Source organism: Bos indicus x Bos taurus, chromosome 21, assembly GCF_003369695.1.
Source record: "Bos indicus x Bos taurus breed Angus x Brahman F1 hybrid chromosome 21, Bos_hybrid_MaternalHap_v2.0, whole genome shotgun sequence".
Classification (NCBI taxonomy): domain Eukaryota; kingdom Metazoa; phylum Chordata; class Mammalia; order Artiodactyla; family Bovidae; genus Bos; species Bos indicus x Bos taurus.
In genome coordinates, this window is record NC_040096.1 from 16,231,447 (window position 1) to 16,254,095 (window position 22,649).

The following is a 22,649-nucleotide window of genomic DNA, read 5'->3' on the forward strand; positions in this document are numbered from 1 at the left end:
CTAGAGTACAGCCGCTGTTTGTCATTCTGCTGCCAGTCAGGAGCACCTCCAGCCATGGCCTCTTGATTTTAGATTTCTCAGGCATCAGGTATATATATTCCCTAGGATCCTCCATCTTCAGGAGACACATGTCAAGCTTTCCAGATACCACCACTGAAGTCTTGGTTTAAAATGAAGGGAAAGTATCTTCCTGCTTCTTCTCCTTAAGTGGTCATAAGAACATAGCATATCAGTGAGTCTTTCCTAAAAGCTCCCTCCCTAAGTCTTTTCACCTGTAACTTCTTATATAGATCCAAAGGAGACAATTGGCTCATACTATCAGAACTAGTTTTGCAAGCTATTAGCATGTCCTGCATTTGTGACCAAGAAGCAGCTAACTTTAAAATCTGGGTAATACTCACGACCTACTGAGTATGTTCTTGATCTTTCGATCCCAGGAGATAATAAAAATGGTCTTATTTTCACATCCAGCTAGTCATGTTGTTGTTGTTCAGTCGCCAGGTTGTGTCTGACTCTCCGCAACCCCATGGACTCCAGCATGTCAGGCTTCCCTTTCCCTCACCGTCTCCTGGAGTTTGCCCAAATTCATATCCAATGAATCAATGATGTCATCCAACCATCTCATCTTCTGTCACCCTCTTCTCCTTCTGCCTTCAAATGTTTCCCAGCATCAGGATCTTTTCCAATGAGTCAGTTCTTTGCATCAGGTGGCCAAAGTATTGGAGCTTCAGCTTCGGCATCAGTCCTTCCAAAGAGCATTCAGGGTTGATTTCCTTTAAGATTGACTGGTTTGATCTCCTTGCTTTCCAAGGGACTCTCAGGAGTCTTCTCCACCACCACAGTTCAAAAGCATCAATTCTTTAGTGCTCTGCCTTCTTTGTCGTCCAGCTCTCACATCTGTACATGACTACTGGAAAGACCATAGCCTTGACTATACAGACCTTTGTCAGCAAAGTGATGTCTTTGCTTTTTAACACAATGTCTAGGTTTGTCATAGCTTTCCTGCCAAGAAGCAATGATCTTTTAATTTCATGGCTGTAGTCACCATTTGCAGTGATTTTAAAGACCAAGAAGACAAAATCTGTCACTGCTTCCACCTTTTCCCCTTCTATTTGCCATGAAGTCATGGGACCGGATGCCATGGTCTTAGTTTTTTTAATATTGAGTTTCAAGCCGGCTTTTTCACTGTCCTCCTTCACCCTCATCAAAAAGCTCTTTAGGTCCTCTTTGATTTCTGCCATTTGATTGGTATCATCTGCACATCTGAAGTTGTTGATATTTCTCCCGGCAATCTTGATTCCAGCTTGTAACTCATCTGGCCCAGCATTTTGCATGATGTGCTCTGTGTATAAATTAAATAAATTGGGTGACAATAAACAGCCTTGTCATGCTCCTTTCTCAATCCTGAACCAGTCAGTTGTTCCATACTGTTGCAGTCACTGTTCCAAGTGTTGCTTCTTGACCTGCACACAGGTTTCTCAGGAGACAGATAAGGTGGTCTGGTATTCCACAGTTTTTATGAGTTTTCCATAGTTTGTTGTGATCCACATAGTCAAAGGCTTTAGCATAGTCAAGGAAACAGAAGTAGATGTTTTTCTGGAATTCCTTTGCTTTCTCTATGATCCAGCAAATGTTGGCAATTTGATCTCTGGTTCCTCTGCCTTTTCTAAACCCAGCTTGGATGTCTGGAAGCTCTCAGTTCACATAATGCCAAAACCTAGCTTGGAGGATTTTGAGAATAACCTTACTAACATGGGAGATTAGTGCAGTTGTCTGGTGGTCTGAACGTTCTTTAGTACGGCCCTTCTTGAGTATTGGGGTGAGGATTGACCTTTTCCAGTCCTGTGGCCACTACCGCGTTTTCCAAAGTTGTTGACATGTTGAGTGCAGCACTTTAATAGCATCATCTTTCATGATTTTAAATAGCTCTGCTGGAATTCCATCACCTCCACTAGCTTTATTGGGAGAAGTGCCCTCTTGACTTCACACCTCAGAATGTCTGACTCTGAATGAAAGACTATACCATCATGGTTATCTGGGTCATTAAGATCTTTTTTGTACAGTCTTGCCTGGAGAGTCCCAGGGACAGGGATGCCTGGTAGGCTGCCGTCTCTGTGGTTGCACAGAGTTGGACACGACTGAAGCAATTTAGCAGCAGCATCTGTGCATTATTTCCATCTCTTCTTGATCTCTTCTGCTTCTATTAGGTCTTTACAGTTTTTGTCCTTTATTGTGCCCATCTTTGGATGAAATGTTCCTTTGATATTTCCAGTCTTCTTGAAGAGATCTCTAGTCTTACCCTTTCTGTTATTTTCCTGTATTTCTTTGCACTGTTATTTGAAGAAGGCCTTCTTGTCTCCTTGCTGTCCTCTGGAGCTCTGCCTTTAGTTGGGTATATCTTCCTAGTTAGCCATGCCTTTCATCTTTTCTGGGAAATTCTCAGTCTTTATCTTTTTCAATACTGCTTTCCCCAATTCCTTTCTCCTTTCTTTCTGGAATTTTAACTGGACATGTAACACAGGTCCATCTCATTCTATTATCATCCTATTTCAAGTTCATGACCTCTGTTTCATTTTTTCCCACCCCATAATTTTTCTGGGTGGCATTCTGGGTAATTTCTTCACAAAAACCTTGTAGTCCACTGAACATTCCTTCAGTTGCATTTAACCTATTATTTAACCCTCACCACAGAGGGGTTTTTTAATTCCAACAACTATTTTTAATCAATAGGAGCTTAATTTGCTTTTTTCCCAAATATACCTTTTCATTTTTCAGAGTCCCATTCTCCCATTTCACTTTTTTTGTCTAAAATCTATTTGATTCTTCTAAAGATTCTAATGTTATCATCTCTCTCAGACAGTTACACAATTTTAAGTCCCTAGAGTGCTAATCCTTCCTCAGTTGTGCCAACCAACCCCTCCACATGATGGATAGCTTCACCATGTGAGTTGTCATTTTTTTGTCATGTGTGTGTGTGTTGGCCGCTCAGTCATGTCTGTGTGTGTGTGTTAGTTGCTCAGTCACATTTGACCCTTTGCTACCTCATAGAATGTAGACCGCCAGCTCCACCGTCCATGGGATTCTCCAGACAAGAATACTGGAGTGGGTAGCCGTTCCCCTCTCCCAGGGATCTTCTTGACCCAGGGGTTGAGTGCCGGTCTCCTGCACTGCCGGCAGATTCTTTTTTTTTTTTTTTTTAACCCCGGGTGGGACTGCAGGCAGATTCTTGACTGTCTGAGCCACCATGCACCTGAGGTTATGAAAGTGTCCCTTCAGAGGAGTTTGCATTTGCTTCTGTTGACTAGTCACAATTCATTGGTCTGGAGCCATTCTATCTATAACACTCTTACACTGTTACAGCTACAGACTATTTGGATTCAACACTCACATGTGGCACAGGAAAGATATTTCTTTTTTTCACTGAAGACTTTTTTCCTACCCAGAATATTAGGCATGGATTTGCTTCCTTACTGCTTTTGGGGAGATGATAGGAGGAGGTTTCTGTTTCCTTTTTTGGAGAAAGCAGCCACTCTCTGAGATCTGATTATGTGCAGGAGGCTCAGTTTTAGTTATTTGTGTCATAAGCCTCCTGTCACTGCAAGGGAGTTTAATCCCTTCCCCCAAATTCCTGGGGTCCATATCAAAGGCTGGTCTATTTCTAAGTCACTGTAGCATTGGCTGGTACACCTAATGCTCCCCTAATGCTCTCCTCTTCATTTCTGCCATCTCATAATTCCATTTTTTTCCTTTGAGTTTGCTGTATTTTTACTTTTCCCAATGTTTTATTCCAAAAGTTTTCAGTAAGTTAAAAGAATAGTATGCTCAACATTTATATGCTCTTTACTTAGATTCATCTTAGGTTAGAAGAGAGAGGGAGACTTCCTGTTTACTGAAGTACCTGTTAATGCTTTTGTCAACTTTTTCTGTTGAGCTCCTTTTCTTAACTGATTTATAAGAATTCTGGATGCAACTCATTCATCAGTTAGGGGTGTGGTGAATGCCTTTTCCCACTCTGTAGCCATGTGTCTTCACTCTCTTAATGGTACCTTTCAATACATAGACGTTAATTAATGAACTTAGGCTTATCAACCTATTCCTTTATGGTTAATTGAGATGTCTTTTTTTATTCTTCATAAGAAATTGCTCTTTACCTTTATTCTACGCATTTGCAATAGAAGCTGGGGATACCTCTTAGCTCAGTCCAGCGTTTTGCCAAAACCTACTATACAGCTTGTAAGGAAAACTCCATAGAAAGAGCAATAAACAATCAAGGAGCTTAAAGTTTATCCCTCATGACACCATCTAGAGTATTAGTATGACCTACTGACAATGACGTACCCCTCGTGTTGTGTGTAGCTCTGAGTTCAATCATTCTGTCACTCTACTACATGTCTTCAAACAAATTAAATATCAACTAGTTTCCCAGGGGCTTTGTTAGTTCAGACCCCAAATTTACATCATACTTAATGAGAAAAAATTTAAGCATATTTACCTTTGGATGTACTTCCTAGGGTAGGGATTAGAGAAATCTGTTGTCAATATTATTCAGTTATTATGACTGATGAAAAAGTTTAAAAGAGAAGAAAGTTCCTTCACTTCCAAGAATCTGTTTTCTCCTCCAAAGGATGATCCTATAATTTATTATCTAAGACAAGACATTTTGATAGTGAAAGGAAGTGCTCTTCATTGCTATTCTGGAATAACTGGCATAGACTGGAATGGTCCCCGGCACCTCTGCATGTGGTTGCTCTGCCCATTTGTAAAGTGGGGGGGCTGTACTCGATGATCTCAGAGATTCCCTGGCCTCACATTGTATTACCATAGGAGGGAAAAAAAGGAAATAGTTGCATTTCTTTAAACTCATTTCCTACTCTGATAAATAGGGATGTTGCTTCTTCTGTTACACAGCCTAATTTTTAATAATCTATGCTATAGTGAAAATTTTAATAATTTAGATAAACGTTCAGTTTGAGAAATATAAAATTAAGACAGGCTAATGTTCCCTTTTGCTTTTTTACTGAAAACATATAAGCAAACTCCAGCATGAAGTCTGATCATGGCTCGTAGTGAGAGGGCCAGTCCTGTGTCCGGAGTGTTCTCTGTCTCCTGGGTCTATCTCTGGTGTGTTCACTGGGAACCCAAGTCCCTCAGAATCCCAGTTCTTACAGCTGTGTTCTCCATGGTGCAGACACCTCTGGCAAACTTTAAAGTCTCCTCACAAACTCCTATGAAATAATGTTAAGTGAAGAAAATAGAAGAGGCACAGAGACCAAAAAATGAAAAAGTCCAGAGAACAGAATAAAAAGCATAGAAACAGACAGCAGACGCACTCCCATATGAATGGGAACTTGGAACTTGATAGTGATGGCGTTTGCAACCACTGGGGAAAGAAAACGCAGTTTAAAATACAGTACTGGGCGTCTCCCCGGTGGTCTAGTGGTTAAAAATCCACCTTGCAATGCAGGGAACTCAGGTTGAATCATTGGTCAGAGAACTGAGATCCCACATGACAGAAGGCAACTGAGTCCATGTGCCACAACTAGAGAGCTTGAGCATTGCAACGGAAGATCCTGTCTGTAGAAACTAAAAGCAGACACAACCAAATAAATAATTATTAAAAAAATAACATATAGTACTGATGTATTACTAATCTGTTGCTGCATTCAAAATTATCCCCAGATTTAGCAGATTAAAAGAATACACATCGATTTATCTCACAGTTTTGAGGAGTCAGGAAGCTAGATACTCTTAGCTGGTTCCTCAGCTTCCAGGATATCCCTCAGGAAATCCTGCTGGTCCAGTGGATAAGAATCTGCCTGCCAGTGCAGAGGACACAGGTTCGATCCCCAGTCCGGGAAGATTCCACATGCTGCAAAGCAACTAAGCCTGTGCGCCACAGCTACTGAGCCCACGTGCCTCAGTGACTGAAGCTCTTGCCCCCGAGAGCCCACATTCCACAACAAGAGAAGCCACCGCAATGAGAAGTCCATGCCCCGCAACAAAGAGAAGCCCCCACTCTCTACAGCTAGAGGAGGCTTGCACACAGCAATAAAGATCCAGGGCAGCCAAAAATAAATACATAAAGCAGTGTGTACATGTCAAAAAAAAAGTCAAAGTGGCAGCTGAGGCTGCCGTCATCAACTCAAGTTTCCACAGGGGCAGGACGCACTCCCAAACTCACCCAGCGGTTGTTAGCAGGATTCAGTTGCTTGCAGGTATGAGATGAGGATTTCAGTTCTTTGCAGGATGTTGACCAGAAACCATCCTTGTGTCCTGGTCATAACGTTCCTCGCCACCACAGCCTCTGGCTTCCTCAGAAGCCAGAAAAAAAGCAACAGGCTAATGTTCCAAAGCCTGTCTTAGTTTTGTATTTCTCAAACTAAAAGTTTATCTAAATTATTAAAATTTTCATTATAGCATAGCTTATTAAAAATTAGACCATGGAACAGACGAGGCGACATCCCTATTTACCAGAGTAGGAAGTGAGTTCAAAGAAATGCAACTATTTCCTTTTTTTCCCTCCTAGAGTAATAGAATGGGAGGCCAGGGAGTCTCTGAGATCATCAAGTACAGCTTTCCACTTTACAAATGCAAGCTAAGAGGGCAAGAAAGAGAAAGTGGCAGCAAGAGGGAGAGTCCTAGCAAGGTAGAAATCACAGTCATTTGTACCCTGATCGTGGCAATGACATCTCATTACTCTTGTATTCTATTTAGGAGAATATCCTCATATTGTCAAATTCTAGTCATGAGGTCTAGCCCAAATGCAAGAGGAGGAAATTACACAAAGTAACAAGTACCAGGAGGTAGAAGACATTACAAGCTATCTTAAAAGTCTGCCTACCGCTGGGTCTTACCATTAGTCCAAAATTCTTCTTCCTAGTTTTTCCCAGGAGACCTAGCAATGCAAACTGGACTCTCAATGACCCCTTCTGCTATCCTTAGTTCCACATGTGGCTATCCAGACACACCAGTTCCTACTTTCCAAAGTTATTCTCCTATCCTCTTCCAGTCACGCCAGCAGATTTAGCCTGTGCTTTCAGAAAATGAAAATGGCAGACAGACAAAAGGAAAGCCTATCTCAAGTTAGAAAAAGCATTAAGGATGCTGCTGGTTTCCAAGAGAAATTCTATCCCCTTGTGAAAATAAAATCCTTGTTCTGCTTGTCCAGTCCACTTGACCCAGAGCCCAACAAAGGAATATTCCTGTTCACACTCACTGAAGCCGCACTGTCTTCCTGAAGGAGTTACTTGGCCCTAGGCTGTAGCTCAGCTCCTACAGAGTGACTTAAAAGGAAAACAGCAGTTCTTGGTCCAAAGCAATAAGGAGACAAGTGAGTCATAACAGTCTGGATTCTCCACCAGCATAAGCAGCTCCGTGAATCGCCTCTATAAAAACCCTGCCTTTCTATCCCAAGCTGTTCCAAGTGCCAAAACCTTCCATTCAAGAGTTTTATAACTCAGCCCTGTGCTCACAAATGTCACTGCACATAAGAGGGCCTTTGATCTCTAGCCATACCCAAGCCCATAGTCTGCAGCGAAGCGTGGTTTGATAACTATCTGAAGAGAAAAGCGCTTGGGTTTCCTCTCGTTTCTTTCTATTCTACTTTTAATAGGCTGCTTAGCTTCAGGCATGTGCCCTCTGCCCTCCTAGCTTCCATCTCAACCAGAAGTGAAACAGGCCCATGGTTACGTGCTCTGAGAGCTCATGAAATAACAATGATGGTAGCAAATACTCGTAGAGGGCCCATATGAGCCAAGCGTTGTCTTAAGGAGTTTATATAGGCAATCCTACGTAGGAGGTTTTCACAGAGGAGAGGGAAGCACAGAGAGGCAGTGACTGCATGACAGTTAGTAAGGGATTTGAAACCAACCGGTACTTCCCCAAAGTATGTTTGCTGCTTTACTGTACACAAGCCTTCACTGAGAAGGCAAAATATGAAGACAGAAATGTGGGTCTATTTACTGTATGATCCTGCAATCCCACTCCTGGACATACATCTGGAGAAAACTCTAATTTGATAGGATACAAGCACTTCAGTGTTCACAACAGCACTATTTACCGTAGGCAAGACATGAAACAACCTAAATGTCCATCAATAGATGAACGGATAAAGAAGATGTGGTACATACACACAATGGAATACTACTCAGACATAAAGAAGAGTGAAATAACGCCATGTGTAGCAAAATGGATGCACCTAGAGATTATCATACGAAGTGAAAAAAGCCAGACAGAGAAAGACAAATATCATACAATATCACTTATATGTGGAATCTAAAAATAATGATACAAATTAACTAATATACAAAACAGAAATAGACTCACAGACTGAGAAAACAAGCTTATAGTTACCAAAGGGGGAAGGGTGGGGAGAGGGACAAATTAGGACTTTGGGATTAACATGCACATATTACTATATATAAAATAGAAAGCCAACAAGGTACCTACTGTATAGCACAGGAAACTCTACTCAATATCTTGTAATAATCTATAAGGGAAAATTTTTAAAAAGAATAGATACGAATATGTATAACTGACTCACTTTGATGTACACCTGAAACATTGTAAACCAACTCTACTTGCATTTAAGAAAAAAATAAAGAAACTCACAATATGAATTCTTTTTTTTAATGTGAGTTTCCCTTTAATAAGGAAGAAACTTTGAAATAAACTCCTTAGCTGTAAAAGCACTTTCTTCTTCCAGGTACTGTATCAGAAATGCCTTCAGTAAGAAGACTAAATGTACAAACCTTTGAACTAAAGTCATGAGCTGATTAATCAAATTGAACTGAAGACTAAACTATGCTTCGCGATGTATCTGAAGCAGCAGATTTCTTCTGTTGAAGTTTTTCCCTCCTGTTCAGTATAAAGATACAGGGCTCTATTATTGTCAAATTTCTTTAGTAGAAGAGGCTTTCATGACTCATCTGAATTAGAAGCCTCTATGTTTTTAAACTATGTTTTGTTAAGTGTGGAAATTTATGAAGTATGGCTAAGTCAGAACAGAACAGCAGTTCATAACTAAGTCCTAAGATGTATCATTTCAAGCATAACTACATTCAAAACTTAGATATTGAAAATTAAGTCCAAGAGAAGCTTCTATCTACAAAGAGCTGCTATAATGAAAACTACCTTCCTACTCTCAAGCCAGGTTAAAGGATGGATCTAAGCCCCTTCCTGGGAATAGGAGTAGGCACGTGTACTGTCCCCGGGCCCAGGGTTGGTCACATGGTTGTAACTGGGCCAATAAGAGCCCCATAATTTTGCTGGAATGATTGAGGAAGACTGTTTTTGGTTTTTTTTTTAATAATTTTGTTTATTGATTGATTTTTGGCTGCAGCAGGTCTTCATTGTAGCGCCAGGGCTTAGTTCCCCAACCGGGGATTGAACTGGCATCTCCAGCTTTGGAAGCTGGGTTCCCAACCACTGGACCAGTGGGAAATCCTGAGGGGGGTTTATTCTGGACTTTCTAAGCAGGTGAAATACAAGCTGTCGCTGCTCCGGGCCATCTCACTGGGGACAGCCTGCCTGTGAAGGGAGCCAATGTGGAAGGAAGCAGATAGAAACAGACGTCCTAATTTTCTTGGAGAATTTGGATCCAGGTGTACCTGAATCTGGAGAAGGCAATGGCACCCCACTCCAGTACTCTTGCCTGGAAAACCCCATGGACAGAGGAGCCTGGTAGGCTGCAGTCCACGGGATCGCTAAGAGTCAGACACGACTGAGCGACATCACTTTCACTTTTCACTTTCATGCATTGGAGAAGGAAATGGCAACCCACTCCAATGTTTTTGCCTGGAGAATCCCAGGGACAAGGGAGCCTGGTGGGCTGCCGTCTGTGGGGTCACACAGAGTTGGACATGACTGAAGTGACTTAGCAGCAGTAGCAGCAGCAGCAGTACCTGAATCTCCTCCTATGCTGTGTGGTTCACCAAGCCTATAAATTTCTTTTTTTAAAAAATGTATTTAATTGAAGCACAGTTGATATATAGTGTTGTGTTAGTTTCTGGTGTACAGCAAAAATGATTCAGTTATACATATATACTTATATATATATATGTATTCTTTTTCACCATCTTTTCCATTCTGGTTTATTGTAGGGATTTGAATCTAGTTTCCTGTGCTATTCAGTGGGACCTTGTTTGCCCATTCTGCATATAATCGTTTGCATCTGCTAGTCCCAGATTCCCCATCCATCCCTCCCCCACCCCGAAAACCTTTGTGTTTAAATCTGTGAATTGGGATTCTGCCCTCTGCAACCCAGAGTCCTAAACAGGACAGAGGAAATAGGTCAGCTGCCACCTCCTGCTCTGTTACTACTGACACCACAGGCCGAAAGAAATGAACACTCGTGAAAGTTGAGCATTTCAAAGGCACACCCATATCTTGGGTGTGTCCACGAAAGCAATCCAACAGCCGTGCACCCAGCTGGAGCTGACTTAGCTCCTAAGAAGGCCCACCCTACGGCTAAGGGTCATGCAAAGACGTTCTAGAGAGATAATGCAGTAAACAACACCACACACACACACACACACACCCATTAGGCAAGAACACCACGTACGTTCTTCTTAAGGGAAATAACCACAAGCAAAGGATGGTTATGAGTCAGTAACTGGCTATAATTAGGGGCTTTTCCCCCAACTAGTAATATCTGAATTAAGGTGGAGAGTATAGCACAGCCCAGCAGGCTGTAAAGAAGTAACCACATCTTGCTTGATGTTTCCATGACTCAATTCCTGAAGAACAGGTCCCTGCAAGTTAGGGGGGAAAAAAAAAAAACCTTCATAGGAGAGTTTAGTACCTAAGTAATTGGGAGTTTCCACCTCTATCAGAGTCAAAATAATTCCACCTTCAGTCGTCCAGTTTGGAGCCCAACATCTCTCAAGCAGCCACTCTAGAAATGTCCCATCTGCTGGACTTTAAGTCTGTTTTTTATTTCAAAACCTTTATTAATATATGTATAATACACAGAGAGGACTGTATAGAAATTATAGGTACCCTTTAAAATAACAGACCCTTTAAAATAACGACAACCCATCCACCCCCTGGGTTACGAAGCATATTGTGCTCTGTCACTAAGTTGTGTCCGACTCTGTGCGACCCCAGGGACTGTAGCCCACCAGGCTCCTCTGTCCTTGGGATTTCCCAGGCAAGAATACTAGAGTGGCTTGCCATTTCCTACTCCAGGGCATCTTCCTAACCTAGAGATCGAATCCACGACTCCTGCATCTCCTGCATTGGCAGTTGGATCCTTTACCACTGAGCCACTTGGGAAGCCCTAAAAAATATATTACAAGTCATTTTAAACACCACGGTGTGTCCCTTTCTAACTGCATCCTGTTCCATGGCACTCAGGCTTCCCTGATGGCTCAGAGATAAAAAAAAACTTTGCTTGCCAATGCAGGAGACATGGATTCAATTCCTGGGTCGGGAAGATCTGCCATAGAAGGAAATGGCAACCCACTCTAGTATTATTGCCTGGGGAATCCCATGGACAGAGGAGCCTGGCAGGCTATAGTCCACAGGGTCACAAAAAGGTCAGACACAACTTAACGACTAAAACAACAACCCTGTCACTCTTGAGAGAATAACCACGATCCTGATTTTAATGAAAACATGCTTCTGCATTAAAAAAAAATAACTGTGATGTGATTGTACATCTCCCTATACAACATATTATTTCATTTTAGAAAACTCAGTCTAAGCGTACCCTGGAAGGGGCAGGCAATATCACCTGTTTTAGATGAAGGCACCCAAAAAAGCAAAGCTGAACTGAGTTTCTGAGTCATAGTCTGGCTGTAACTTCCACCCTTTCTGGTGAAGGTAGAAAGGCCAGGTTTTGTTGGTGAGTCCTCAGAAATGCAGAGCTTGCCAGAGCTGGGGCATTGGGCAGGGCTGAGGTGTGGCCAGGCACAGGACATCCAGCATCTAAATGGACTATTGAGTGCTTTCTGCTTCCAAACCCAGTACTTATCACCAGCTGTCAGGAGGAAGTGGAAACAGAAAATTTCTGTACGGTGAAATGAATGTTCTCAGCACATCTAAGTGGTTGTACATGTAAGCATTTCATTAGTATGTGGTCAAGATAAGCCACAATCAGAACAGAATATGAAATTCCGACATGTTGTTCTCAAGTTGAAAAAAAGAGGAAACGGCAGTGGTGGTCTTGCTGATGGCAGCCCTCACCTGACTCTCAGGTCCACACCTCCCCCCTGCACCAGCTGGCTAATCCCGTGCAGCTCGAATTCGGGAATCTTCTCTCACCATCCTCCAGGGGACTCCTTCTCAGATTCTCTAACTGGATACCCTAATTCTTCTGTCCCATGTCTTTCCTGATTTGTTCTTTCATTTTTAGTGCAGTGCATCCTTCTTGAGATGAGCTTCTTGAAAAAGGTTTTGCTATTGTTCAGTCCCTAAGTCATGTCCAACTTTTTGTGACCCCATGGACTGCAGCACGCCAGGCTTCCCTGTCCTACACTATCTCCCTGAGTTTGAGCAAGTTCATGTTCATCAAGTGGGTGATGCTATCCAACCTTTATGAAAAAAGGTTGCATGAGACATAAAGGTCTCAAGACTGTGTGTGCCTGAAGATGTAAAATCGTTGAGTCTCAAACTTAAATGATAGTTTAGGTATAGAATTCTAGGATGGATATCATTTCCCTTCAGAATTTTGAAGGCATGGCTCTATTATCTTCTTACCCTCAATGTTACCATTGAAGAGTCAAAAGCCATTTTTGTTCACAATCCTTTTAATTAATTTATTTTTTCTCTTTAGAAGCTTGTAGAAACTTAGTATTTGTTGCCAATGTTCTGAAATATCACAATATGTGCCTTGTAGTTAAGTCTGTTTTTATCCATTTTGCTGTACATTGAATGGACCATTCCAATCTGGCTACTTATGTCCTTTAATGCAGGGTAAATTTCCTAAATTATTTTCTGATAATTTTGTTTTCTCTGTTCTCCCATTCTGGAAACTCATATTATTCAGATAGCGCATCTCCTAAACGAATCCTTTAATGTTCCTATATTTTTATTCTTCTTCCCATTTCTATATTTTTACTGCATTGGGGGGTGATTTCCTTTTTTTCTGTGCGTCTTGCACTCAGTCTCTCAGTCATGTCCAACTCTGTGTGACCCCATGGACTGTAGCCCACCAGGCTCCTCTGTCCATGGGAGTCTCCAGGCAAGAATACCAGAGTGGGTTGCCATGCCCTCCTCCCGGGGATCTTCCCCACCCAGGGATCAAACCCACGGCTCCTGCACTGCAGGCAGATTCTTTACCGCTGAGCCAATGGGAAAGCCCTCCTTTTCTTCTACTGAGTTTTTTTTTATTTCAATAAGCACATTTTGTCCTTTGAGTGCTTCTTTTTTATAACTTCATGTTCCTTTTTCATAGATGTGGTATCCTCTCCTTTCCTTCTAAGGATTTTAAATATTGATTTTTTTTTTTTTACTACATTCTTCTCCCTGTCCTGTCTCTGTATTCCCTAAGTTCTTATTGTTTCCTTTTTTGTTCATGTCAGCCTATCACAATAGTGACTTGTCTTAGCTATCTAATGTCTTTTGACCATCTACTCTGAATAACCAGGAGTGAAGAAAACCTGCTTGGAAGCTCTGAGCATTTGATGAGCTTTATTGACTCTGAGCTTCAATGTGGGATTGTATGGATGGTCCCTTTGGGGTATAACCCTGATCTCAATTTGTTAGACTGGTCAATATCTCGAAGAACAGCCTTCTAATCTCCTCCTGCCTGGAGGCAGACCCTTGTCCAATATTCTGGACACCAATTAGAGGAACAGGTCTCTTCATTCTGAATTTATTGTACGTACAGTCACTTTTGGAGTAGGAAATGGCAACCGGCTCCAGTATTCTTGCCTGGGGAATCCCATGGACTGAGGAGCCTGGTGGGCTACAGTCCCTAGCGTCACAAAGAGTCAGACATGACTGAGCGACTGAGCAAACACATACAGTCACTTAATTACTCTGTTTCTGGTACAGTGTTGACATGGTGTAGTGCCCCCACCCACAGATATGTCTGAAGTACCCTATGCAGAGGCCCTCTGTTCTAGCCTGAGACTAAATGTTCAGATCTCTGTCAGGATAGATAAAGGGCAATCGTGAGTGACAGGGCAACATAGCTTTACTGTTCACAGTTTTTCAAGTTCAGAGTCTTCAACTTCATTTCTCTTGCTCGAAGTAATTTCTTCCCATTGACTGCTGAAAAGCTACCCATGAATGTAAAATATGGTGAGTGTTTACATTAAGCCATTCTGCAAATGCCTTTTGCAGAACCACCCCTACAAAGATCGTGAGAAATGTGTATGAACACCTTCTCCAGCTGAGGTAGAATTCTTGGCTGTAGGTAGGAAAAAAGAAAGTGAAGTGAAAGTCGTTCAGTCATGTCCGACTCTTTGCAACCCCATGGACTATACGGTCCATGGAATTAATTCTCCAGGCCAGAATACTGGAGTGGGTTGCCTTTCCCTTCTCCAGGGGATCTTCCCAACCCAACGATTGAATCCAGGTCTCCTTCATAGCAGGCAGATTCATTCCCAGCTGAGCCACAAGGGAAGCCCAGAAAAAAAGCATTCCTAGGTTAAATGTTGCTGGAAAAATCTCTCTCATTATCCAAGACAATTCCATCTGTAATTGCTTCCCATGTCTTCTGTCGTCAAAAGGTCTTCCTGTGGTTTAAAAAAAAAAAAAAAAAAAGCTTTTCTAGGGATTTTTTGGCTAAGTAGTCCAGGTCCGTATAGACATGGTTAAGATGTTCGTGTACATCATCTCATTTGTTCCTTATAACAACAGTCCTGTTAATTAACAAGGTTGGGTATCATGATTACTGTTTTTACTATTATTGTTGTTGTTCAGTTGCAAAGTGGTGTCTGACTCTTTGCAACCCCTGGACTGTAGCCCACCAGGCTCCTCTGTCCACAGGATTCTCTAGGCAAGAATACTGGAGTGGGGTGCCATTTCCTTTTCCAGGGGATCTTCCCAAACCAGAGATCAAACCCAGGTCTCCTGCGGCTACTGCGTTGGCAGGTGTGATCTTTACCAGCTGAGCTACTGGGAAAGATCCGTTACTGTCACCCTTTCAGAAGTGAAAACAGGCTCAGAAAGGTTGGAGGACTCCTCAAAGGCCAGATTACCTGCAAGATACTTTCTTTCCTCCCCCACTCCTGCCAACTATGAACAAGATCAACCTTCAGAGCAGCAAGAGAGTTGAAAGCTGTCTCACCATGGCAATTCCCTTCGGTCTCTGTGAGTGATAGCTTGGTGGCTTCCAGAGTCCATTGTGATTAGGCTCAATGTGCCAGCATATAGTGTATCCAGATGAACCAAAAGGCAAGATTGAGATTAGATATAGCAAGTCATGCAAGGACTTGGGCATACTGGGCTCCTGGTTGCTTCTAAGGAGCTATTGCAGCCAGGACAATGGGAATCTATGGCAGTGCCCATGTTAATAATCCTGTGGTTTGTACTTGAAGGAGCTGAGTTCTCTGTGTTTTCTAACTTAGATCTCTAACTACACTCACTACCTTAGCCACACCAGTGGGATTCATAGCAAGTCAAACTTGATTCACAGAGGGTCAAATTTGTTAAGTTTTAATAATTCTGTTCATAACTTATGATTTTAATGTTTTGTTTTTGTTTCAGCTTTATTGAGTGTGTATGTGTGTGTGTGTGTGTGTGTTTCTGTGTGTGTCTATACTCAGTTTCTTAATTATGTCTGACTCCATGTTCCTCTGTTCATGGGATTTTCCAGGAAAGAATACTGGAGTGAGTTGCCATTTCCTCTTCTGGGGGATCTTCCGCACCCAGGGATCGTACCCGAATCTCCTGTGTCTCCTGCATTAGGCAGGTGGATTGTTTACTACTGAGCCACCAGGGAAGTTCTTGTTACATATAATTGACAAATAAAAATTATATGTATTTAAGGTATAAAAAGAACTATACAAAAAAGACCTTCACGACCCAGATAATCACAATGGTGTGATCACTCACCTAGAGCCAGACATCCTGGAATGCAAGTCAAGTGGGCCTTAGAAAGCATCATTACGAACAAAGCTAGTGGAGGTGATGGAATTCCAGTTGAGCTATTTCAAATCCTAAAAGATGATGCTGTTAAAGTTCTGCACTCAATATGCCAGCAAATTTGGAAAACTCAGCAGTGGCCACAGGACTGGAAAAGGTCAGTTTTCATTCCAATCCCAAAGAAAGGCAATGCCAAAGAACATTCAAACTACCGCACAATTGCATTCATCTCACACACTAGTGAAGTAATGCTCAAAATTCTCCAAGCCAGGCTTCAACAGTACGTGAACCAAGAACTTCCAGATGTTCCAGCTGGTTTTAGAAAAGGCAGAGGAACCAGAGATCAAATTGCCAACATCCGCTGGATCATGGAAAAAGCAAGAGAGTTCCAGAAAACATCTATTTCTGCTTTATTGACTATGCCAAAGCCTTTGACTGTGTGGATCACAATAAAATGTGGAAAATTCTTCAAAAGATAGGAATACCAGACCACCTGACCTCTTTGAGAAATCTGCATGCATGTCAAGAAGCAACAGTTAGAACTGGACATGGAAGAGCAGACTGGTTCCAAATTGGGAAATTAATACATCAAGGCTGCATATTGTCACCCTGCTTATTTAACTTATATGCAGAGTACATCATTTAAAATGCTGGGCTGGCTGAAGCACAAGCTGGAATCAAGATTGCCAGGAAAAATACCAATAACCTCAGATATGCAGATGACACAACCCTTATGCCAGAAAGTGAATAAGAAGTAAAGAGCCTCTTCATGAAAGTGAAAGAGGAGCGTGAGAAAGTTGGCTTAAAACTCAACATTCAGAAAACTAAGATCATGGTATCTGGTCCCATCACTTCATGGGAAATAGATGAGGAAACAATGGAAACAATGACAGACTTTATTTTGGGGGGCCCCAAAATCACTGCAGATGGTGACTGCAGCCATGAAATTAAACGATGCTTACTCCTTGGAAGGAAAGTTATGACCAACCTAGACAGCATGTTAAAAAGCAGAGACATTACTTTGCCATCAAAGGTCCATCTAGTCAAGTCTATGGTTTTTCCAGTAGTCATGTATGGATGTGAGAGTTGGACTATGAAGAAAGCTGAGCGCTGAAGAATTGATGCTTTTGAACTGTGGTGTCGGAGAAGATTCTTGAGCGTCCCTTGGACAGCAGGGAGATCCAACTAGTCCATCCTAAAGGAAATCAATCCTGAATATTCATTGGAAGTACTGATGCTGAAGCTGAAACTCCAATACTTTGGCTACTTGATGCGAAGAACAGACTCATTTGAAAAGATCCTGATGCTGGGAAAGATTGAAGGCAGGAGGAGAAGGGGATGACAGAAGATGATATGGTTGGATGGCATCACCGACTCAATGGACATGAGTTTGAGTAAATTCCGGGGGTTGGTGATGGACAGGGATGCTTGGCATGCTGCAGTCCATAGGGTCGCAAAGAGTTGGACACACCTGAGCAACTGAACTGAACTGAACTGAAAGGCGTAAGAAAAAAAAGATACATGCAACAAGTAAAGCCAAAATTATAATCCAGGTATCCTGCCCCACGGGTACCGCTGTCTACTACCTCTGTACTACCACTGCTGCAGATAAATTAGTATGGTCTTTGGGATGTAGCCACTGAAATTTTCCCAGGCCAATTTTACAGAGGAGAAAAATTGTCATGCACCTTGAATAAAGGTTGTAAGCTCTTTTCACAATTGGTACTTTCCCTGGGAGGCAGAATATATGAATGTTTCACTTCAAGCCCCTGGAGCTCTTGCCTTTGAACTACAGCATTGAAGCCATCCTATGATGTGGTGACTGAGGTGACAGCATGCTCAGTGGAAATTTATCCTGCAGACAATTACTGTGACTTCGTGGCCAGACAGGCGTTTCCATTTTCCTCTGTGCCTCAGCCAGGCCGGCGTTGCCCTAATGTCTGACTTCTTCATTTCCAAATTAGCATGACCAGCACCAAAAACAAGTTGCAACCGTCCTGTCCTTTAATTTTTACCTAATTACAAAGTATATGATTAGTATTAGGAAAGGCACAGATTTTACGGCCCTTCCAAATCCCTGGTTCCTTGAGTTTAACTATCTGGATTTCACTAAAGATATATACCTAGAAACATCTAATGAATAGGGCATGTCCAAAAAGCCATGTGTAAATTACTTTTTTTGCATATATTTCCCCATAGGGTAATTGTATTGTGCTTTTTAAAGGCATGACTAAGCCAAGAAATAAGTTGGTCCCAGGTCAGCACACCAAAGCCTGCTAGACTTGTTTTTAACCCATAATCTACTTAAAGTATAGTGTTAATACTAGAATATCAGATACATTTGGTTCTGAGCACTTAGTGTTGGTTTTTTATCTATTTTTAATGGAAGGATAATTGCTTTACAATATTGTGTTGGTTTCTGCCATAGATCAACATGAATCAGTCATAGGTATACATATGTCCCCTCCCTCTTGAACCTCCCTTCCACCTCCCACCCCTTCCCACCCTTCTAGGTTTTATAGGAAATCACATTCTTCAAGTAGAAACATCTCTAACCAAAATAAGGAAAGGCAAGAGCTCTAGTAATCAGCCTTTTGTGTCTTTTATCACCACTGGGGGGCTGTGCCAGGCAGCACGTGGAATCTTCCCCAGCCAGTGAGTGAACCCACGCACCCTGCTCTGGGAGCACAGTCAAACACTGGACCACCAGGGAAGTCCAAACTGTGTTTTACTGCATATCAGCTCATTCCATTTTCAGAACAACTAAATCTCCAAATGGTTAGTAGTATTTAGTGTGCATTAATAATACGTTCAAAAGCACATAAGTAACAAGTGGTGAAGCCAGAATTTCAACCCAGGTTTATCTGCTCTTTCTTCTAGGTTTAGGTACCACTCTAGATTTATGGTTCAAATATTCTGAACTGAGAACAAATTGTGCCCACTGGGGTGACATGAATGAAGGCTGGTATCTCAGTCTATAGAGCAGGGCATCTCAAACTTGACCATGTACCAGAATCACCTGCAAGGCTTGTTAACCAAGATTTTCTGGGCTCCACCCACTCATGTGTTTCTAATTCAGTAAATCAGAGTGGCATCTGAAATTTCACATTTCAGACAAGCTCTCAAGTGAGGCTGACACTGCTGGCCCAAGGATAAGAATTCATTGTTTTGCCTAATAAGTCATCTCAACAAATAGCCAATCCCTGAAGCATTGACCTTCATAGCTGGTAACATGGAATGAAATTCACTTAACTCTTGAAGATCTATAATTATGGTTAATACACAATCAACCCTGAATATTCATTGTAATTGCTGAAGCTGAAGCTCCAATACTTTGGCCACCTGGTGGGAAGAGCCAACTCACTGGAAAAGACCCTGATGCTGGGAAGGCTTCAGGCAAAAGGAGAAGGGGAGACCAAGGATGAGATGGTTAGATATTATCACCAATTTAATGGACATGACTCTGAGCAAACTGGGAGATAGTGGATGACAGATGAGCCTGGAGTGCTACAGTCCATGGGGTTGCAAAGAGTCAGATACGACTTTGCGACTGAACAACAATGATTCCTTAAAGTACTCAGACTTCATTTATTTGAAATGTTCCTTTTGTTTAAATAACAATATTTCTCTTTTTTTTTTTTTTTCAGTTTCTGCCAGACAACCTTTTATTACCTCAGAAAAGCAATGGTAGGTACTACAAAATATATTCTGACCAACTCTCAACTTTCTGAAATTAAATATGTATAACCACTGTAAGGTTTTAATGAACAAAACAGTTAAACACAAACTTTCATATGCAAAATAGATTACTATATAACTGGCAACAGCAGAGCCAAATACTAAATTGTCTTGTACAGATTTCAGTGGATAAAAAAATATTTTTGAAACTTACACCTTCCTATGATTTTAAACCAAGAACAAAAAACATGGTTTAAGTCTTTCTTGATTCTAGGACACATTACAGATATCAGCTTTTGGAATATTAACAATAACCAAAGGACTTATTGAGGGGTACATGGTTGTTTGCCCCACTTAACGTAACCCAAGTCCAGTCTTAATATTTGGGGGTTTTTATTCTATCAGTTGTCACTTTCTTAATATTTGGGGGTTTTCCATTCTTTATCATTCATCACTCTTTGCATTCAGGGTCCACTCCCTCCACTTCACATCTTTGAGTTTGCTGTTTCTTCTCTACTGTGGATTAGAAAACTCATACGTTGTAAGAGGCAAGACTAAGAGAAAACAGCTCTGACAGAGGTCCTGAGTTTCTTGCCTATGAATCAAGTGCTTTAGTGTCCGGCCGTTGTAACTTCATTTTTTTTTTTTGGTTGTGTTTGTCTTCGTTGCTGTGTGAGGGCTTCTCACTGTGGTGGCTTCTCTTGTTGCAAAGTACCAGCTCTAGTTGCGGCTCTTGGGCACTTGAGTGCAGACTCAGCAATTGTAATACCTGGGCCCCATAGCATGTGGCATCCTGAATCGGGGATCGAACCCGTGTCCCCTACATTGGCAGATGGGCTCTTCACCCCTGGAGCACCAGGGAAGTCCTATGACTTCATTTTTGACAAGCTCCCAGGCGATGCTGTTGCTGCTTGTCTGGGGACAAACTTTGAGAACTCTTTAAGGCTTCCCTAGTGAGTCGTCTCTACAAATATCTCTTACTTCTTCTAAAATATTTTCTCACTGAGGGCCAGTTTAACAGCTTTCAAGTATAAGTCCACTTTGAGAGGATGCTTGGCCGAAGCCTTCCAGCTCCTTCCTTTCTTCTTCTGGATGAGCTCTTTCAGGACCCTACTTTTATCTCCTGAAATTTTCCAAACATTTAATATAGGATAATATTCCCTGGCCATATATTTGTGACATCTATTTATTGATCGAATAAATAATATATCAATACACAAATATTGTTGAGCATTCCCTGTAATAGCAGTCCGCAACCTTTTTGGCACCAGGGACTGGTTTCGAAGAAGAAAATTTCTCCACGGGCTAGGGGGTGGGGGGTGGGGGTTGATTTCAGGATGATTCTCATAAGGAGCCCATAACCTAGATCTCTTGCATGCGCAGTTCACAGTAGGATTTTTGCTCCTATGAGAAACTAATGCCACAGCTGATCTGAGAGGAGGCGGAGCTCACACAGTAATCTGAGTGATGGGTGCGTGCTAAGTCACTTTAGTCATGTTCAACTGTGACCCTATGGACTGTAGCTTGCCAGGCTCCTCTGTCCATGGGATTCTCCAGGCAAGAATACTGGAGTGGGTTGTCATGCCCTCGTCCAGGGGATCTTCCCGACCCAGGGATCGAACCCTCATTTCCTATGTCTCCTACATTGACAGGCAGGTTCTTTACCCCCAGCGCCACCTGAAGCAATTGTAAATACAGATGAAGCTTTGCTCACTCACCCACCGCTCACCTCCTGCTGCGCGTATCCACTCCTAACATACCATGAATCAGAACTGGTCCATGGCCCCAGGGGTTGGGGACCTCTGCCCTGTAAGACAGGTACTATTTTGATACTTTCATTTGTCTCCTTTAATCCTCACACCCATTGTATGACCTAGGAATGAACAGCCCATTTTCTAAGCTGAGGAAACTGAAACTCAAGGAGATTAAATGATCCACTCATTCAAGGTCATATTTAGTAAATGGCATAGCTGGAATTCCAACTCATATCTTCAGATCCCAAAGCCAACATGCTTTACAACAGACTCCAGCTACTGCCCCACTGAGAATAAACTGGAATGCAGAGGAAGCTGGCAATTTATAGTTTTAAATGAGACAAACTCATGGCAAACATAATGGCCACTCTACCCCACACCCGTGGCAGACAGTGTTATTTCCTGCTGCAAATGGAATCCTCAGAACCCTTTTCAACCTAGTGTCTCTAGTAGCCAGAACCAATCCACTGGAATAGGCACAGAGTACAAACCGATACGCCTTAGCGTCACTAATTTGGACATTTCATTTTGTGGTATCCCACTTAGAAACATTCCACCTAGGAAGTGGAAAATAAGATGCTATTTGAAAAGACAGATAAAGCTAGAAAAGATAGACATTGAGTAGAACTGACAGAATATTCTTTATCTTAGATCAGTGTTTCTCAAACAAGGGCAATTTTGGTCCCCAAGATGTTATCTAGGAAATGTCTGGAGACTTTTTTTGTTGTGACAACTGGGAACTAGTGGCGGGGGCGGGGCAGGTGCTACAGATTTCTAAATGGTAAGAGTACAGATGTTGCTAAACATCCTATAACACCCAGGACACTCAGGTTCTCCCACAACAAATATTTATCCAGCCCCAAATTTCAACAGTGCAGCAGCCAAGAAACCCCGCCCTTGATCACAGCATAGGAAGAGAAGAGTGAGCAGAGCCCCTTGCAAATGCCTGCTGTATCTCTCATATTAGTAAAATAAAGTTGAGGGAACTGAAACCATGGTTCCAGGTCTCCTTCTGGTTGCTCTTACACAAAGTGCAGAGGCCACACAGGGTTCAGTGACAGCTAAGCTGCAGATCCTTTCATTTTCTTCCAGCCCAGATAACCTGAAGAAGCCTAAGATGTTACCCATACATCCTGGATCAACATAGCTTCTGGCTTTGCTTTCCCAGTTTCTCTCCAATCA